At 46.1% G+C, this 7,339-nt stretch overlaps 1 long non-coding RNA gene across 1 annotated transcript; it reads right to left on the bottom strand.

Moving 5' to 3' along the window:
- Nucleotides 1-1,502: 1,502 nt before the first annotated feature.
- On the bottom strand, nucleotides 1,503-5,252 carry LOC112968052. The gene is made up of 3 exons (XR_003254196.1): nucleotides 5,082-5,252; nucleotides 4,069-4,203; nucleotides 1,503-1,548 (listed from the first exon to the last, which is right to left on the bottom strand). It is a non-coding gene; the product is annotated as an uncharacterized LOC112968052 (long non-coding RNA).
- Nucleotides 5,253-7,339: the final 2,087 nt, after the last annotated feature.

Here is a 7,339-nt window from a genome sequence, read left to right as displayed (position 1 = left end):
CTCCTTCTCTGGAGATATTCAAAATGCGCCTGGATGCAATCCTGTGCAATGTGCTCTAGGTGACCCTGCTTGAGCAGGGGGGTTGGACTAGATGATCTCCAGAGGTCCCTTCCAACCTCAGTGATTCTGTGATTCTGTGATTCTGTCAGCTGAACAGTTGCATGCCATTGTCCTATCCTTCACCATCCAAGACCTATACCAAAGACTAAAGACTCTCCAACTTTGAGGAGTGGCATCTCAAATTGCAGTCTTGTACAATGCCATTTGGTGTCACCCTGCATCATATGTTTGACACTGGGATCTAAATCAAGAGCTCAGTCCAGCAGGTGAACAAGGACATGTCCCATTCCAGTGGATCTCGCTTGGGCTGTGTATATCCATAGTTAGGCACTTGTTTAAATAACTCATTAAAGCCATGCTCAAATGTTGAGAAGTGTCCCAGTAGAAAGACAGGGAACTGGCTCAATCAAGCATGCACAACTGGATGTGTTCAAGACATCTAAAGGGTAATCCTGTGTGTACATACCACAAATCCACAACATAACTCACTGTCCTGCTTGGCAGAACAGTGTTATTGCCTCTTGGGAAACAAACATTTTTGATCAAAGACTACCCCGTAAAATAAATAATCAAACAAAACTAATGTGTGTCTATGTGTATATATATAGTTCACATGGATTTATATGATGTGTTGCATATGTTAATGTCAGTTCATGTTAGGGTGTAGAAACTGATGGGGAATTTGTAGCTACATTGAAACAATGGGAATTTTCCTGTGAACTTTAGCATGGCAAAGAGACTATTCTCCGAGACTGTAAAAGACTTCTTGTGAAACAAGCTAATTATACATTAGCCAGACCTTATTACAAATAAGTATAGGCATGTTTTTTGTTTTTACTAATGACATTAATGTCTTTTCTGATCATTTGCAGAACTACAGGGGGCCAGATACTTAATTTGTACTAACGCATCTCCCACCCTGCTGAACTCTAGGCAACTGTGTTGACGTTTGCTTTGTTTTCACCATCTCTTTTCAGACAACCCAAGGCCTGTTTTTTGCACAGTAGTCTGAGCTTCCTCTTCTGCCATGTAACACTTCAACATTTTTAGAACTTTTGTCAATCTGTGTGTTGTTTTGTAGTATATAAGCAGTCCCACATAAAATTACATATTATTGCTGTTAAAGAGGATTTGTGTTTTCCCTCCTCCACACTTTCCTTATCTCCCTTAGTGAAACAGCTGTAACACTGAAGTCTGCTGTGCAGATTCATTTCTTTCCCCACTGGAGTCCAAGAGAGTTCAGATACCCCCGGTTAAAACCACTGACTTGGCAATTTATGGTACATCAACAGTATGAAAAGAGACAAACTTAGAGCTGGTTAAAACGTTCTGAAAAATGGCCTGGATTTGCTGGGCAAAGACAGGCAAAGAGTTTTCTCTCGCACACTATGCACATACCTCTGTGATTGATTTGTTTTGTTTTGAGTTTCCACAGTCTGTTTGCACAGACCTGACCATCGGGCAACGCTGTCCTTCTCTGCTTCCTGGCTGAGAACAAAATGAAACAGTCAGCAGAAGCAAGCTGATGTCCTTTACTATGGAAAGCACTGACCACAATTTGTCCCGCCAGGGAAATCAGTGCTTTAAGTATATGAGTAATCCACTGACTTCATAGGAATATCTTTGGATGGATTTTTTGAGCCTGCTCTCAGTGACTGCAGCGACAAAAGCTACATTATACCGAGCGCGCGCTGACGCGCTCGGCAGAGCCAGAGCTCAGCGTCCAGCCTGTTGACCCGTCCTGCGCTTGGGGGAATCCTGCCGGCAAATCTCGCAGCCTCCCGCGCAGGGGGACCCAGCTCCTGCACCCTTGGCTTTCAATCAGCTGAAAGGAGGCCATCCAAACGCTGGGAATATACTCAGAAAATACATATGAGGTCATTCCCAAGAGTCTGCTTAGGTATTTGGGGCCCTTGACATTGAGAGGAGCTAAAATCTTACGTGTGAAGAATGATATTTAAAGGGAAAGTGGAACTCTTTTTGTAGTACATTGGCAGCGTGTTAATCTTCAAATGGTAAATGATTAACCTCGCTACAATTTGTTTATCCTTGTTAGAGATCATGCTAGCATATGGTCTTGAATCTTATTTGCTTCAAAAGGGGGGCATCGGGAGTATCAGTTACTGATATGGAATCAGAAATCAAACATTATTTCTGATTTACTATTTTTTATGCATATTAACAAATTTGAGGCTGATTTCATGTCTGTGCTGTCGTACCGTGTGATTCATCACACATGAAAAGTAATGGTTTGCCAAAGGGTCCTGAATTTGACCTTATGCTCTCAGCTTCAGAACTCCTGTCCAGGAGGAGATTACACCACACGTTCCCTTGCGGATCCAGTTAGAACAACGAGTACAACGCGGAGAGGCTCATCACCGCCGAGGACAGAGCGTGGCTCCAGCTTCGTCTTGGGTCCAATTTGTCTTGAGATAATGAAGAAAGGGGAAGCTTACGCCAGAGTCCAGTACAAGCAGAGATGGTTGCGAGGCCTGAATCCACACACATTCCCCCATGCAGCCCGCGACCTTACGCTATGCTACTTCCCTGCTCCTCTCCCCGCACCAGCGTACAAACGCAGCTACAACGGACTTCCCAGCCGGTGCGGGTCTGGCGACAGCACACCCAGATAAGGGTGGTGGTTTAGCTTCAAGTCGCAGCTAACACGCTAATAAAGAATTCTTGATTTTTTGTTGAACCAATGTAAACCTTTTGCCTGAGTTCAGATGATGCTGAGCTGATAACCGTGGATTTCTTGCCGCAAAAGGATGTACTGTGCTCCAAATGCATCATCAGAATTATAGATTAGACATGTCTTTTTAAAAATGTTCTCTGAAAGTGATTTTTTTTCCAAAAATAACTTGTATTTTGCTCATATTAGAAGAGCAGGATGTTCTTTCCTGACCTGAAGGGATAAGGAGGAAATGAGAACTATGTTTTTTTAATATGATACGAGCTACTATTTTTCTGGACTAGTGTTGCGAATCTTTATTCCCCACCCCACCAGCCCCAGCATCAGCATTTTACTCCTCACAGACTTCATTTTCCTTCCATCCATGCTGATGTTACGCCAGTGAAGTTCTCCTTGATTTCAAAGGGATTCCTCCACATTTACACCTCTCCGACCCTAAGGCAGCATATATTAGAAGTGAAGCAACCTACAATGAATGCTGACTATTTCAAATCCCATTTCAAATGAGTCAAAGGCAGTTGACAGACTCTAGTGGGGGCAGAAAGCATCCTTTCCTGTCCTCTGGGGTTGAAGGAAAGAGACTCCGCTTTGGAGGAAATGTGAACGTAACGAACTGTACATTTGTGTTCCATTGTATTAAAGTCTGACAGGAAACACTCAGGGTTCGATTCAGGAAAAAGTAAATAGTATTCCTTTATAACACTCCTATAGCCCCCAATTATCCTGCAGTATTTGACTAGCTCCCTGCCTCTAATGCATATATTCTCACAGATCTCTCCAGAAGACCAGAAGGAAATGTGGCCACAGGGGAGCGGGGGCGGCATGGGAAGAAATTGTGCTGCCATTTCCAGCCAAGGGCCCTCCTAAGTGACAGCATAAAGCCAGCAGCTCTCTCTCTTTCCAACCAAAGGGACTCCAGAGCAGCCGCCTTTATTGACTTCCACCATGGCGTTTGTTACGGGAAGAGGGACATTTCTTCAAATATGGAGGCCTCAAACTGTTTGGGATTTCATAAAAGAAAAAGCAAAGCCCTGAACTCTGCCAGCGTGCTGGGAAGCAGGAGAGCTGAATAGTAACGGTCTTATTGTGAAACTTTCTCAAGAAAGAAGCTGCAAATACTGAACTTGGTCTAATTTCTGAGCAGCCTCCTCCACGAGAGCAGTCTCCAGCCACTGCTCCCGTGGCAATGAACCGATCGCTGTAACAAGGTCTCCTGCCACGTGCAAGGGGCCTCAGCAGGCACCTTGACTAGGGCTTCACCCTGGAGCAGTGGAGAAAAGCGTCCAGGTCCCAGCATTTAGAAAACGTGAGCTCACCTGTCTAAGAGAAGCTGAAGTGGTCTGTAGCGGTTCAGCGCTCGCCCCTGGAAACACCTTTCCTGGCCCCCGAAGGAGCCTGCCTCGCTGTGGCCGTCGGAGGTGCCGCCAGCGGCTCGGGGGGCTGTTAAGGTCCTTTGCACATGGAGAACATACAGTGCCGTTAGTGCTTGGCATTTTTGCCATACAGCTCTCAAAGCTGCAATGATTGCAAAAGAAAGCAAAAACCCCCACGCAACCCAGAAGAGATGGACTGAGGACATAATGCCCTTGATTGAGAAAAGAGGCACCCAGGAAGCCTTATAGTATGTCCTTTATTTTTTTTTTTTTTTTAAACTAGAGCTAAAGTAATTTGGCATGCATGTCCCCAGAGCTGCCTCCTAAACCACAGCTGCATGAGGAATTATCTAGCTCTTAGCTGAAGTAACTCCTTAAAAAAAAAAACATGTAGGTCATTAAAGTGCTAATAAAAAATGTTGATGAATCTCTGAGCAGTGCTCTGATTATCTCTCTGTGGGGAACGAAGAACTCATTAACATGAGCTCCATGCCACTCCCTCCTCCTTTCTCGGAGTTTGGCATAAAGCAAGGAAACAAATGTTTGTGGTTTGGCCAAGTTTCTAATGAGTAGCTCGGCTAGGTCCACTGATTAGACACATGGCTTTACAGAGGGTGAAAAGGCTGCAGCTCCAGGGAAAGCGGCAAAGTATTTCTGCGGAATCGGGTCCTCACAAAAGCAAATGCTTCACCTGTTATGCAGATTTTTTGTTGTATTTAGCTGAACGCAGGAAGTGTATTGAGAAAGAGTTTCACTGACCCTGCGAACAGGGAGAAACAGAGTTAAGCCCAAAGAGAGTAAGAGAGCACCCACTTTGATCCTCCAAAAATGCGATGCTTTGGCAGCTTACTATGAGTTTGGTTTCGCTTGTCAAGGCTTTCTTTAAACACCGAGCTGCAGCCTGACCCAAAGGAACAGTCCTCACTATTATCTGCCCTCCCTCACCTAGACGTTACCTCTCCTACACCAGCTCCGCAAAAGCAGGTTTTACGCCGTGGCACCCGGCCACCCCAGCAGCTCGCGGGCAGACAGCACAGGCAGAAGCATCTCCATCCACCGCGCCATCCACACGATCAGCAGCACGGAGACTTGCCTGACGAGAAGAGGCCAAGGCCAGCGAGCCTTCAGCAGCCCCTGCCGTGATTTCAAAAGAAGGAACAAAACCTCCATAAGTGATGCAGAAAGTCTGTCCCATGCAGGAAAGTTTCTTCTTGATCCTGCTTGTAATCCATTTATGGCTTGAATCATGAAGATTTGTCATCTCCATAATCTTTTTAGGACTAAAGCAATTGTAAAGCTTATCCTTATTCCTAGGGGAAGAAAACTCACCCTACAATAAAGCACCAAAGGCATCTTTACACAACTGAAACCCTTCCGCTGGGATAAGTGACGGGTGCCTCTGAAATTCAGATTTGAAGGTGGGTAGTCAATGTCACACAGCACTTTAGCACTCTCATCGGCCTCCTGAGACATCAAGTCTATCCCCAGCTATTGCAGACAATACATCATATAATGACTTTAATAAGCTTAATTTCAAAAGCAGTGAGATTTTCCGTTCCCAACGCCCCTGCTAAAAGGTTGTTCCAGAACCTAATTGCTCTAATGGTCAACAACCCTCCTCTAATTTCCAGCCAAAATTTGTAGGTGGCCATGCGTTCATGCCCAATTGCTCTTGTGTCAGCACTGTCCTCTGGCTAAACAGGCATCTGGGTCAGAGCATGGAATTTGAGATAAGCCCTGAACCACTGATTTCATTGCAATATCACCTCACTTTCATAAACACAATTAACTTTGTCTTTTCTTGGCTTTTTCAGGTTGAAAGTTTATCAAAACATGATACAGCTTTAATTTTCTTCTAAAGGAAAATAAAGAAGAGGGGATAAATATGCAAGAAAAAGCACTACTAACCCCATGAGTGTTATACTGAATAAATATGCACAAGAAAGCCAATAACTTCCACCTTCATAGCACACTCCACATGGAGGTAGATGTGTGTAAACACACTCACCTGTATCCTTCCTGTGCCCAAGGTAAGCTTTAATTTCCCACAGCTATCAGCTGTCTTGTATTAAATAACAGGGCTGTACCACCTAACTCCATTATTATGGACAAGAGCATATAGATTCCCATAGCACTGGTTCCTCGCAGCACTGGATATTATTTTGCAAAGTTAAAACATGTTATATACCCTCTCTCTATACAAATAAAGTACCTGCGCAAAAGCCATGGCTGGGAAGCTTGGTGCCTCATGCACTTCTTTCTCCTAGGACCTCTCCAGCTCCCGAAGGGCCTTGCTCAGCTTTTTAAGAGGGACCTGCCGCCCATCCCCTGACGTGGTGGCAGCAAGGCTGGAGCCTCTTGGGCGACGCCATGAGAAGGGAGCCCTGGGCTCATGCCGTCCGCAGCCTCCCCTCGCCCCAGCCCTGCTCACGCTTCCCCATGGTCAGAGTCCCTGAGGCAGGATGCAGGATTAAAAGGGTTTCACCCCTGACCCTACAGAAAGCTTGTCGTGTGGGTAATTTTACACCTGTAAGCAATATTGCTGATTTCAAAGGGAACTTTTAAGTCTTTAAAGCATAATTTAGACAACTCTGAGTTTTTAAAATAATTACCTGTATAATTAAAATGTAGACTTTTTTGCACATAAAGGATATGTATCATCCAGCACTTCTGTAATTTCAAAAGGCCGGTGAGAACTGCTCAGAAGCAAGCAAACAAGCCCTGAAACCAAGAAACCAGTAACTTCGGGTGGAGACCAGCACAGAGACGGTTTCAGCTCCAAAGCAGAACAGCTACCGAGAGACATCGGCTGAGCAAGCTCTGCCACAGCAAGAACGAAAGGGCAGCTCTGGCAAAAACGAGATTTGCATTTGCGTGCGCACACACCCTGCATCTTTCTTTTGGCGAGGGCAGCTCCTGCCCCCCCCCCCCCGTCCCCCCGGACGATGCGGCTCCTTCCCCCGAGCAGCACGAGCCATCTGGAGCAGCCGTCTGCCGTCTTGCGGCCCCTCGCGCTCTTGAAACCCATCTCAAAGCCGCTCCTTCCCCCGCACRCGCACCCTCCTCTCACGCTTCTTTGGGGGTTTGGGGGGGTTTTATCCCCCTTTCCTCACCTCTGCGGCGCAACGCCGCGGGCGTGCCTTAAAAGATATACTTATCGGGCCCGAGCCCCCGGGGCAACGCGCCGCGGCGGGCAGCGGCGGTGAGCGCGCTG

This window comes from Apteryx rowi, unplaced genomic scaffold, assembly GCF_003343035.1.
Source record: "Apteryx rowi isolate R43461 unplaced genomic scaffold, aptRow1 scaffold_3, whole genome shotgun sequence".
In the NCBI taxonomy this organism is placed as follows: domain Eukaryota; kingdom Metazoa; phylum Chordata; class Aves; order Apterygiformes; family Apterygidae; genus Apteryx; species Apteryx rowi.
This window is presented reverse-complemented; position numbering and strand designations above follow the sequence as displayed.